Source organism: Vulpes lagopus, chromosome 19 (assembly GCF_018345385.1).
Source record: "Vulpes lagopus strain Blue_001 chromosome 19, ASM1834538v1, whole genome shotgun sequence".
NCBI lineage: Eukaryota > Metazoa > Chordata > Mammalia > Carnivora > Canidae > Vulpes > Vulpes lagopus.
In genome coordinates this window covers 52,379,764-52,393,776 of record NC_054842.1, presented here as the reverse complement: position 1 = coordinate 52,393,776, position 14,013 = coordinate 52,379,764, and the positions used below count along the sequence as shown (strand labels likewise).

General features: G+C 35.9%; 1 protein-coding gene and 1 non-coding gene across 2 annotated transcripts in view; both read right to left on the bottom strand.

The window, feature by feature from the left end:
* RSRC1 (arginine and serine rich coiled-coil 1) overlaps nt 1-14,013 on the bottom strand; it is a 405,767-nt gene that overhangs the window by 266,251 nt on the left and 125,503 nt on the right. The gene's annotated exons all lie outside the window — the stretch shown is intronic.
* Nucleotides 3,627-3,735, bottom strand: LOC121479184. The gene has a single exon (XR_005984686.1). It is a non-coding gene; the product is annotated as a U6 spliceosomal RNA (small nuclear RNA).

Genomic DNA, 14,013 nt, shown 5'->3' with positions numbered 1-14,013 from the left:
AAATGATTCAGGAAAAAAGCACGTTGAGAGATAGAGAATTTGATAAAGCAAATGAAGTAAAAATGTAAACAACTGGTGAATCTGGATAAAGTGTACATGAGAGTTCTTTTCTTGGAACGTATTTGTAAGTTTGAAATTATCTCAAATAAAGAGCTGCAAAAAAAATCTTAATTTGGCATATTAATTCCTCTTCAGTACTTTCAGTTCCAGCCAGGAACTTACCTCCTTCAAACCTGACAGCAGCAGAAAACAAAAACAAAAAAACACAAAAACTTCGCATTTAGTAAGCAAAGAAAAGCTACCCTTTAAAAATATATACATATATCACATAGTCCTAAAGCATTATTTACTATATTTATTTTTTATTTTTTTAAAGATTTATTTATTCATTCATGAAAGACACAGGTTGCGAGAGAGGCAGAGACACACAGGCAGAACATCCCAGAATCACGACCTGAGCCAAAGGCAGGTGCCCAACCACTGAGCCACCCAGGTGTCCCTATTTACTCTATTTAGAAATCTGGAACTTATAAAACTATTTGGAAAACACAAAAATAATTTTAAAAGCCCAGGTTTTACTATTTTCAGTATTAAAACGTTTTCATCTGATGTTAATTTGACAAATCCTATAACCTGGTGTTTTAGGCATCCCATTCCTGAGATGATGTTAACTCAATAATTTTTTTCCAGGAATTTTATCAATAGTGATATCAGAATTGAGATACTATGAGGGAAAAGTCATGGCATATGATCTAAAAAGAGAGGATCACCCCTACCCATTAACTTCAGAATATAAGAAGCTAAAGCCATCCAGATACAAAGTATACAGTTCCTAATGGTTTACTTGAACTTCATATAAATAGAGCTCTGAGAATGGAATTAGCTTCTTGGGATAGCTGATGAACAAATGTATGAACATCTGTCTGTGCTTTGTTATAACACAACAATAAGTAGGTCTGAAATGGCTTCACTGAAGCACCAGAAGACTTACTTCCTGGGTGCTCAGCCATCCTTTCATCAGATCTGTCAGTATCCATCCCTTTTAGTAATAGTTAAGAAAGAGCATCATTAAATTCCCTATAGAAAGGGTATTGTATTCAGAAATAACAAAGTAAATTTTCCATTGTTCATGGAAATAAGTACCATATTATACTAACTGCACTTCTAATTACTTTATTGATTTAGTCAATAAATTTTCGGCTAGGGTAATAATATTTTTTGGTATATTAAAAGACACTTAATCACTGCTAGGGGTGAGAGAAGAAAGGGGAATTCATACTACCTTCTCAAGGCACAAAATGACAATGTGTGTTAACCTCATAAAAATCAATATTCTTTGACCCATCAAGTTCTCTTCTAGGAAATTACTCTACAGAAATATAAAAAATACACACAAAGATATTTATATACAAAATATTTCTGCATGTATGTACATATATATGAACATGTATCTATACATATATGTATATGTACCATATTTATGTACAAGAATATCCATTATTTCAATAATAAATGAAAACAGCTTACATGTCCGAAGACACAGAATTATTAAATAGGTTAGTATGTATCTATACAATGCAAAGTATGCTACTCTTAAAAATGGCAACATAATAGATTCATACAGTAGTACATCTGTTAAATTTTTCAATAAACTAGGAAATTATAGACATATGCTAAAAACTATATAAATTATGGAGGGTGTAACCAAAAGTGTTGCACCTCATCTGGAAGGACACTATTCTATTCAGAAGGCTTTGGCATGTTAGGCCAGGAGACAACAACCTATAGTCCTTACGTTAACTTGGCCCCACTACCTGCTTTTGTAAGTAGAATTTACTGCAACGAAGACATGCCTATTCATTTATTTATTGTCTGTGGCTGCTTTTCACATTACAACCACAGAGCTGAGTAGTTTTGACAGACACTATAAGCCCACGAAGCCAAAAAATATTTACTATCTGGATCTTTATGGAAAAAAGTTTCTGAACCCGGGTCCAGAAACCTAGCCCATATTTCTCTCCAATGCTTTCCAAGTTGCCTTTCAATTTATTGAATTATATGATATGATCATAGACTAAATGGTTTCCAAACTATCTTTGCATGTGCGGCAAGAGAGTAAAAGGATCTCAATCCATCCACTCACCCCAGCCAAGGGGGAAAAATGGAGCAAGTAAAGGAGAAAAAAGGAAAGAACAGAAAGGAAAGAGGAAGCCAGGGATTAAAGGAGGGATAAGAAAAGTCTGAAAGCCACTGATCTACTTTAGGGACAGGAGGAGGAAAGGAAGACAAGGAGACCCTTATTTGGTAAATGAGTTTGTATTTAGGAACTGAGTTTGTACTAGAACCCAATCTCTTAATATACAGCATGTATATTATATAGATATATTCTGAATTCTCAATTGGAGGGGGAAGAGCAGACAAATTTTTAGATATTAAAATGGTTTGTGGCTTTCCAGAGCTCAACTCAACTCAGGAATCTTATTTCTTAGTATTTAATTTTGTTAATCTCTCACTCATTAAATTAAGTGAAAATTGATTAAGTTGATTTAAAATTTATTTTTCTCCTTAGGGGCACAATAATGAAAAAAAAAAACCTGAAAAACAATGGTATATAGAAAATATCCTTCAATCTTAAGTTCCCTTACACAAAATGCTAAAAGGCTCTTAATTACTAGTATACACATTTTAACCCATCATTTTTGGTTCCAGTATGCACAAGGTACAAATCAATCCTGTTATGAGCCAGTCCAGGAGGAAACTCCAGGTGGGTACAGAAAAGGGAAGGAAAGTAAAAGAGCAAAAAAAAGGTTATTGCAGTGAAAATGTGCAGAGGAAAGTTAACTCAAGACTCAGAACTATAGAAAGAGGACACTGAACCACATGTTACATGATGATGTTACCAATGTAGGCAAAAGCATACATAACCTTACATAACACCAGTCTTAGGGCACACAGATTGAGAAAGAGCTCACTGATAATCTCAGACATTCAAGTTATTTGTTATCTCTTGAACAACAGTAGGAACCAATGGATATAAACAACTATTAGCACTTCAGTGAAGAGAAATGGAAAGTTTTTAGTATAAACGGATGAAAATGGCAATGAACGGTTATGCTAGCTATTAAGCAGTTGCCTCTGCTGTGTATCTATTATAGAACTCTGTAAATGGCATTTTTCCTTTGCCAGCTAGCTCCCTGTTAGGTTCTGCTAGGCAGAGGTGTTGGAAGGAAGTTGAATCGTTCCAGAAAGTGAGGAGGGTTTCCCTGTTTTACTTGGTGCTCCTATCAGGGCTGCCCTGGTAACAACCCTTTACTCTAGAGAAAGAACTCCTTAGTAGAATTGGTTCCGATTTCTATTGTCCTTGTTTTCTTCTCCCAGAACCAGACCCATCACACTCCCTCAGAGGCCAGCCACCAGCAGCAGCCAAGCAGCATCCCCTTCCAAAAGTTCAGCTCTTAGCTCTGTGGAATCCATCCCACCAGCCCCTGAAGTACCAATACTAGTAAAGTAATACTAGTAAAGTAACACTCGCTCTTTGAAGGTCTGGGTCAATGCTCTGCCTTTCTCTGAGATCCTAAATCCTAATAATTCCAACCTCTTTCTCCCCCTCCTAAAGATCCTGGGAAAAAAAAATGGAATGTGTCATGAATCTGCACGTCATCCTTGTGCAGGGTCCATGCTATAACCTTCTCTGTACTGTTCCAATTTTAGTATATGTGCTGCTGAAGAGAGCACCCAACCTCTTTTCTTTGTTTCCCCAGGGGCAGTACTGGATTCTTCTAATACTATCTCTGCTATCTCAGTGTTCCCCCTTTTGCATCAACCTCCCATACCTATTTAACCAACTCTCTATAAAAAATTCTATTAAGATAACTAGTGTGGTTTCACCTTCCTGACTGGTCCCTAACTGATAAAAGAATATCAAGCAGTCCTTATTCTAGAGGTAATTAACATTCTCTCCAGGTGTTATTTTTAGTGTTTAATTTTAGTTTATATAAAAAAATATATTTTTTAATTTATTTATTTATGATAGTCACAGAGAGAGAGAGAGAGAGAGAGAGAATGAGGCAGAGACACAGGCAGAGGGAGAAGCAGGCTCCATGCACCGGGAGCCCGATGTGGGATTCGATCCCGGGTCTTCAGGATCGCGCCCTGGGGCGAAGGCAGGCGCCAAACCGCTGCGCCACCCAGGGATCCCTATAAAAAATATTTTTAAGGACCATTAGAATGTATTCACACTTCAATCTCCCTAAATTTTTTTTCCTGTTAAGTATAAGATTTTCTTTCTCCCACAATTCTTTTTGGTTATATCTGTGAGAAAACCCCAAGAAGTCACTAATGTATCTGTGATACTTATCTTTCATCTGTCCTATACCTTCTAATTGTGTCTAAGCCCAAAGGGATGCAAGTCTTTCTTTTTAACAAGAACAGCAAACTCTTTAATTCTGGACAGCAGTAACTGGAATAGCCAGTCACAGGTAGAGGAATGGACTTTAATGAGTTATCAAGAGGCAGCAGGTTCACTGAATCTTAAAATCCCAGAAAAATGCCCATATTTATTAACACATTTTTAAATATATATTGGAGTTAGTCACAGTGGAGAGATACAAAATGTCTAAGTACAAAACATGTACTTCAATAAGAGAAAAGTTATTTATCCAACTATATATCTATTAACTTACAAAATCTCACTTTGATAGCTACCTTGGAAAAATACATCATTTAACCTCTGGTAGCCTCAGTTTTCTCATTTCTCATTTCTCATTTCTCATTTGTAAAGAAAAATGTAAAAAAAATGTAAAAAAGAAAAAATGTAAAAAAAGAAAAATGTAAAAAAAAAAACAGAGACTAGGTCTCTGTTGCCATATATCTAACATGACAGTCAATAACATTTCTTTTAGTACTGAGGCATTGGGAGCCCAGCATCATTATCAAGAGAAACAAAAGATGGGTTTTGTAAAGGGAAAAAGTAAAGAGGTGGAAAAAAGTATCAAGATTGATAGTTTATAAAAACATAATCTGAAAGAGATTCAAATACAAATGTTGGGGAAATCTTGATCTTTTTCCTCTAGGTCAAGGAAAAGGAAGAAAATATATCACAGGCGAATTACCTGGTTTAAAAAAAAAAGTTTTTTTATTCCTATTATCACAATCTTTGAAAACATTTACTAATAACTCAGAGAAGATACTTCTTAAATTCTCTTTAAGGTAGAAAACATGTGGGATCCCTGGGTGGCGCAGCGGTTTGGTGCCTGCCTTTGGCCCAGAGCACGATCCTGGAGACCCCGGATCGAATCCCACGTCGGGCTCCCGGTGCATGGAGCCTGCTTCTCCCTCTGCCTATCTCTCTCTCTCTCTCTCTCTCTCTCTGTGTGTGTGTGTGTGTGACTACCATAAAATAAAAAAAAAAAAGATAGAAAACATGTTGGGGCACCTGGGTGGCTCAGCGGTTGGGCGCCTGCCTTCAGTTCAGGTCATGATCCTGGGATCCGGGATCGGGTCCCCCATCAGGCTCCCTGCATGGAGCCTGCTTCTCCTGTGTGTCTGCCTGTGTGTCTGCCTCTCTCCCTCTCAGTCTGTATCTCTCATGAATAAATACATAAATCTTAAAAAAAAAATAGAAAACATGTCTTATTTTTCAGTTTTAAAAACTGTTAGTTTTGATATTCTTCTCTCAAATTGTCTGACCACCTGTCATATTGTATAGACCATACATAGGCTTTCACAGCTTATTTATAGAAATATTATACTTAAAGTTCCAGTTAAAGGTTTATGAGATAGGCCAGATCATTTATGATTTAGTAGTTACCACTTAACATACTGCAACTGGTAGTGTTTTTGATGTAAGGGAAATTTGAAAACAACTTTCAAATTTTAAAATCAATTACAGTTGTTCTAATGTAAACTGAGGAAAACTCCAATTCTGATGATCTGCCTTATATCTCATCCGCATTGCTACAGTAGCCTTGGCAATTTCCTTCTAAAACTTTACAGTTCAACTACTTTTATACAGAAGAAATAAGAAAGGTTTTAACTTTAGAATATGGATTTAATATCTACTCCTTAAAGCAAGAAATTTTATAATTTTACAACTGAAAATATTAGGTCTTAGTACTCAAGTTGCCACAATAAAAACAAATTTGCACAAGTCTATATAGCATAATTTCATTCGTGTAATACCTTGTATATTATTGTCATGAATAAATGAAAGTACACAAACCCCAAATCATGCATGCAAATGTAAACAATGGCTAATTCTGAAGAGCAAGATGACATGGCAGTATGGAGCAGAGTGAAGTAGAGTTTTCACTTAATGTATTCTAAATTTAAAAAATAATTATTATGAAGCATACACCTATACTAATAATTTTAATTAAAAATTCATTTAAAATAATTAAAGTTATAGATAACCCACTGAAAAAACCTGAGCTTAAACTGAAGTAACAATCAGTTAACTCACTTAGGCATAACTCTTACTTCAGCACCTTTTAGGTGTCAGGCTCTGGGAACAGAGCCGGGTACAAGGATCCTGCCCCTCTGAAAGTGACATTCTGGTGGGAGTACTACTAAGATGGGTTACACATTGTGATACATACTCAGAAGTATATAAATCTGGCATAGAGTAATGAAGTGGGGGATGGTTAATTTACATTGGGTGTTGAGGAAAAGCCTCTTTAAAAAGTTTATACTTGAACCAAGGACCTAAATAATGAGAATGAGAAGCCATACACAAAGATCCTAGAGAAAGCATTCCAGACAGAGGCACAGCGACGGCAAAGATCTGGAAGATGGAAAAAAAGTGCAGCTAGAGCATAATGAGTGGTAGGAGATAAGCTGGAGTACATGAGCTTGCCAAACCTTGATTTCAAGGTAAGAAATACAGTAAGAAGTCACTGAGCATTTTAAGCAGAGAGGTGAAGGAGTATGACTAATATTTTTAAGAGATCTCTCTGGTTGCTGTGTAGATAATAGTTTGGAGGGAGGGCAAAAGTGAAAGAAAGAAAGAAGTCCCACTAAGACACTAAGCTGGTGGAAAACGGAACTGGCTTGGGCCGTATCAGTGGAAATATCACTTCATTCAGGTATCAGTGCAGATAAATAAAAAAGATGGTGGTAGACAGAGAAAGGAATATATGCTAACAAGATTTCATGGGGTGGGTACAGCTGGTGATAATGACAAACTTATTAACTTTTTAAGATGTGACTATAGGATGGTAGAGCATGCGACTATTGATCTCGGGGCCACAAGTTTGAGCCTTACATTTGGCATGACTATAGGAGTACCCAGCTTGGAAAGGATAGAGACAAATATAGTTACAAGTGAGAAAATGGAAGCTAAATGAGTGAGAAGTAATGCTATCATTATTAGCAAATGCCTGGATACTCCCCCACTAATATCTGTTGGTCAGAATGTTTTACACAACATACACAGTATACTGTATGCAAATGAGAGTATTATAACTGCTCTTTAAAAATCTAATTTATAATGTTCCTCTTAATAATACTATTAATCTAACCACATACCCAAACTCATTACTCCACTGAAATGGCAATGGCTTTTAGAACTTTCATGGAGACATTCAGCAACATAATAATAATATCTTAGGCAATATAATAGCTTATTTTACTATGGAAGGCAACTAGACTTAGTGTGGTGATCATTTTGCAGGATACATAAATATCAAATCATTATGTTGTACACCTAAAACTAATAGAATGTGATACATCAATTATACCTCAATCTAAAAAATAATAGTAATAATAGTTTTTCAAAACTATTTGTACACAGCATACCTAAAACAAATTGTTGGAAGAAAAGATGGATAAATCGGGTTCGTCACACCAATCTCTCACTTTCTTTTAGGTCTTATGGTATCTATAATGAAAAGTTTAAAGAAAAACTAAGTGTTGAGAATGTGGACTGGCAACCACAGTCTCAGAATCTATATTTTTGATAAAAAGTGGGCTCCTCTATTTTGAAAACCTGGCATGTTGAGCTCTATAAATTGCCTAAGGCAAAGTGATAAGCATAGGGAAGGCATCCACTTTATGAAACCTTTGTCCTGGAATAGACCCTATGAATCTTTCAAAACAAAGGAGTGCAAGTTTGCTGCTCAGGATAATACACTGAACATAAAAGATTACTAATGACTTATGAACTCCTAATATAGCATGAATCATGCCAGCAACACTAGGATATTGGTTTCAACAAATAGCCTATTTTATTTTATAAACTTCACCAGAATATTATCAACAGCAGTATTAGAAAATGGAAAGCTAATAAAATTAGGAGGCAGCATCGGCATACTGCACACAGTGTTTCTCATCGCTCTAATGCAGAATCTAATGGATGAGAGATCCATCTTTTAACTTAAAAAAAAAAAAGGCAGCCAGTAAACCTAGAATAATAGACCTCCACTTGACAAAGTTATTAGAGAATATTTTGCTACCTAAATTCAATAAACTGCATTAGTGAAACCAGTTTCTTTTATAAGAAAAAAAGAGAGGCAACATACTTTGTTCTTGTGTTTTATTATAGTTCAAAAAGCCTGATTATATTAAGTTTGTTTTCCTTGAGCAATATCTGAAGTAGAAGACAACTGAAAGATTAGAGGATTATAAATATTCTCTTTCTATAAAGATGTTTTCCTAATTCTATAATAGAAGACATCACAAATACTGGATGATAACAAACTCTCAGAAATCAACGCTTTTCCCAAACACCAGGGTGCCTACCTGCGAAAGAGAGCTTTTAATATCTAACCCTGATTTTATTTGGGATCACGATCAAGTATTTTTTTGAGAAGTAAATGGTTATTAGCGATTTCTACTGTAGTTCTGTAACAGCAAAGGCATAATCCATGTTTAGGTGATCACTTTATGTTTTGATTCAGTTATCTGCAGGGTGTCTGCATGGTACTCTAACTATTTAAAGCCAGCAAAAAAGATTACAGCTCACACTAACTGGATTTTCACAGCTCCCTATCATTCGGCTTGAATTCCTCATGGGCAGATTAAAAGGGCCAAGGCAAACAATAGTCTTTTTACAAGGTGGTTATTGAAAAAAAAGAAGAAGAAGAAAAAGAAAAGAGAAGGAAAATGTGTACTTTTATGGCCAAAACAACAAAATTATTTCAGAAAGCAGCCACATAAAAACAAACTTAAATGTATAACAGAGGTAAAACTATGAGTGTTGTCATAATCCAAGTCAAGAAATTAATAGCATCTGAAGGAACAGTAGTTTTTATTCTGAAACCTCTAACATAGATGATATGGTTTTAGAATTCAAAGACAGCTAGTTATGGTATCAAAGAACAGAGTTAAAAGTACTTCAACAATCACTTAGTCTAACATTATTATGCTATAGACAGACAAACTGAGGTCCAAAGAACTCAACGTGGCATTTTCAAGTCAACTACTGGCAGATTACCAAAATAACCAGATAACTAGTTCATGATCTTTTCTACTTTGACTTAACCACCCTCTTGTTTTCTACCTTCACTCACTTCATATGGTCAAATGACCTCCCAATCTATGATCATCCTTTCTCCGTGAGGCCTGGATATAAAGCTTTCCTTATACATTATCTCCTCTAATCCTCATGCAATCCCAAGAGGTAGTTGTGTTCATCATGGTCATTTTACAGGTAAAAAACCCTCAAACTTAGATTAAGTGACTTGCCCAGGATCACATAGCCAGTAAATGGAAGAGCTGGATTTAAAATCAGGTCTACGGTTGCCTGGGTGGCTCAGTCAGCTGCGTGCATCTGCCTACAACTCAGGTCATGATCCTAGGCTCCTGAGAACCAGTCCCTCATTGGGTTCTTTGCTCAGCAGGGAGCCTGCTTCTCCCTCTCCCTGCCACTCCACCTGCTTGTGCTCTCTCTCTGTGGCAAATAACATCTTTTTAAAAAATAAAAAAATAAAATCAGGTCTACAAAACTCTAGTGTATGAGCTACTAACCATTGTGCTGTATAACCTGGCTTCTGTATTAGCTTCTTTCCCATTTCATGGATAAGCCCCAATGATTTACATTCTTCTTTCCATGTGTCATTCGTTCACACAACTTATCCAAACACAACCCTTAGAGTCTCCACACTTCTGTTTAGTATTAAATAACCAGTTAGTTCCTGAATCCAAGTCAGATCAAGATCCAGTTGGATGGTATTCTTTACTTATTTTTACTTATCTTATTCTCTATTACCACTACCTTAACTAAAGCTTCAACAGTACTTAAGATAAAACTTCTAAATGGTCTTTCAACCTTCAACCCATTCTCCTTAGTGCTGCCTCTCAGATTTAAAACTGTTCAACTCAAAACTCCTCTGGCATTGCCTCTTTATAACCTCTGCTAAAATTTATTTTAGTCACAATGATCTCAAAAGGAAAAATAAGTTTAAATGTATATATTTACATTTGCTTATAACTTTCTTAAATCCTAGAAGGATGTGTAAGAAACTAATAAACGTGGTGAATTGGATTTCTGGGGGTTGGGGTGAGGATAGGAATTGAGTGGATAAGAGAGAAGGTGGAAGAAACTCTTTAATGTAGGTGTATACCATTATATAATGTTTAGTTTTGAACTATATAAGTATACTATCTATTAAGAAAAAAAGAGGAAAGGTTTAGAAAGGAAGGGGAAGAGAGAGAAACAAAAAAGGAAGAACAAAGCTAAATGTCACCCTCTTGTTTCCAGAATGCACCTTCTGTATTTTGTCTGACAATAAAATGGTAATTTCACCCAAAAGGAGGGAATAAAAATAATTCCCCAAAAATCTACGATCCCTCTTGCTTAAGTCTTTCTCCTTTTCCCCTCTCCTTCTTACTTCCTCTTCCATGTTCTGTGCTTTCAGATGGCTTAGGTATGAACACCTTTAAAAAATATCCTTTAACTGACTCATTTTGGGTTAAGCTGCTCTCTGATATGCTCCTCTAGTAAAGTGGGCATCTCTCTGTCCAGCACTCACATGACATTGTTATCATCTATTTGTGTGTCCAACTGTCAAACTAGATGAAAGTTTCCATGTCGTATTCATCTTCACAATCTCTAATAACCATAATAGTGCCAGACACATTTTAACAGCCCCCAAAGCAATCTATGGCACACAGTATTTATCTTTGTGATGGCCCATGGGTCAGATTCAGCAGTCACTGTCATTTAATCTTTCCATATGGGAAATATTGCTTTGGTCACTACAGCCTCTCCTTTATAGGTCTCTACAGTTATCAAATTCCAAGCAAAATATCTAAAGAGTTCAAGATAAACAGGAATTAAAAACCCAACACTCTAGGCAAGAACACTCCTACATATCCTCTTGCCTACTTTACTTCACTTTTTGAACGTCCAAAGCAAACTTATGATCTCCTGTCATATCATGGTCTCCTCCAGGATAACCACTGGTCAGTAAAACAAGAAAACAAACAAACAAAAAACACAAAACCATCATTCTAATGATACAAACCAGAAAACTCCTGATTATCCTTAGTATCTTCATCCTTCTTGCCAAATGGAATCCATCATTAAATACATAAATATATCTCAAATCCAGCCCTGGTTTGAACTACTCTTACATCTCTCCTAGACTACTGTGCTACTAATCTGGTTCTCCACATCCACTCTTATCCCGCAATCTGTTTTCCACACTGCAGCTGGAGTGATCTTTTCAAAACACTAATCTGATCATGTCACCAATCAGATTAAAACACTTCAAAGGCATCCTGTTATTCTTAAGATAGAGACCAAAATCCTTAACCAGGTTTACAAGGCCCTACAGAATCTAGCCCCTCTCGGCTTCTCTGGCCCCAACTCAGACTGTGTTCCCCCCTCCTCTCCATTCCAGCTACTCTGACCATCTTCCAGTTACTGTTCATATCAGTCTCTCTCCCATCCAGGGACCTCTGCTGATGATGCTTCCTCTGTCTCTAATGTTCTTCTTCCTTCTTTCACTGATTTCTATTTATCCTCATTTCTTTAGGAAAGTCTGCCTAACTGTTGTAAATCAAATCCCCACCCCCTATTATATGCTATGTAAAGTACTATGCATATCTCATCCGTGATATTTATCACCACTGAAAGTTTATATTTTTTTATGTGACTCCATAATTGCTATTTTCCCTCACTGGACTATAAGCTCCATGGATTCAGAAACCTTAATGGTTATCAATCACCGAGGGTCTCCAAGAAGCAACACAGTGCCAGACACAGTCGGTACTTCACACAAATAAACTAGCGACAGAAAGAAAGAAGAGCATGTCTTAGATGGTAACACCTAAGCTATATTTAGTTATCATTGTCCTTGCATGTAGAAAAGGTGGAGATTCCAAATCAGGATAATTAATTTAATGTGAAGAATTTAATCATAACTTAAAGTTTATCCTGAGATCTCCCCCTTCCCTCCCCTTCAATCAGAATATTATATATACTCTTCTTCATTCAAGACTGGTAAGCTAATCTTCTACCACGAAAGAGACTTCAGAGACTATATATTCTATCCCTCTCATTTTACAGTTAAAGAATATAAACCCGCAAATGAAGTGACCAACCCAAAGTCACATGTAAATTAGAAGAGCCAGAAAAATAAATAAATGAATGAATGAATGAATGAATGAATGAATAAATGAATGAATGCCAGGACTAGAGCCCACACTTACCAGTCTAATATAATATCCACTATATCTACTATGGTGAAACATTATGGATTTTTTTCCAGAGAAAACAATGCAATACTCATTACTGATTTATAATCTAGTAGCCCTGTAGGTACATACAAGTTTGTCTGATCATATGCTACAATTTTGGGCTGAGAAAATGTCATAACCATTAGCTCCAAAGAACCATGTAAAAATTGTATACTCAATAACAGCATAGTTCTTATCTATGTGATGAATGGTCTGAAAGCAGTTAGTTGGACATCAGCAGAAGTATAACCCCGTGTAAAATTTTTAAAATTGTTTTGTGGATGTGGAAAAACTTTGGGTGGATTCATGAGATTAGTTTTAGATAGGCTGGACTTAAGGTTCTGGAACATGCACTTAATAAATATGTATCTGAGACTCGAAGAGGAGCTCTGGCCTACTGAAGACTTAGATAATGGATTCAAGGAAAGACAACAGTAAGTTAGATGCCAGTCTTCATGAAAGAGGAATATTATCTAGGAAATATTAGGGCATCAAAAGAAAGGTAAAGAAAGTTTCATGATGAATGGTTTAAGCTCCACAGAAATGTATTTTAACTTACTCTATTTGGACCAAAGGATGAAAGATCATTTGGAAGGGAAAAGAGAAAGTACAAAAGATAACAAATTGATCTCCTCACACTGAGGAATATTGGAAGTAATAAAATAAGATGGAAACTCAGATTCTAATAATGGCAGACTAAATAAATCCAGATCAACTCTTTCTCTAAGAAATACTATAATGGGTAGAAATTTTTAAGAAATATTTATGGCCTCTTTGATGGTATTTTAAGAATTAGAGATTCAAGGGATGCCTGGATGGCTCAGTCAGTTAAGTGTCTGCCTTTGGCTCAGGTCATGATCCTAGAGTCCTGGGATCAAGACCTGCATCAGGCTCCCTGCTCAGCAAGGAATCTGCTTCTCCCTTTCCCTCTCCCCCGCCGCCACACACACTTGTACTCTCTTCTCTCAAATAAATAAAATCTTAAAAAAAAAAAAAAAAAGTTAGCAATTCAATTGCTGAGAATAAATTAAGAGAATCCCAGATTGCCTTCAAAGGCAACAGAAATGGATCCATTTGGAACTATACACAATGAAGTCATAAATTATAAAATAACTTAAGCTTAGTAAGTTAAACATACCAATTAAAAGAGAGTAACTGTCAGAATGAATTTTTTAAAAATCCATACAGGCCTACCTTAAGAAACAAGAAAAATCTCAACTAAATAATGTAACTTTACACCTAAATGAACAAGAAAAAGACATCCGAAATTAGTAAAAGGAAAGAAATACTAAAGATCACATTGGAAATAAATGAAATAGACTATAAAAGTAATAG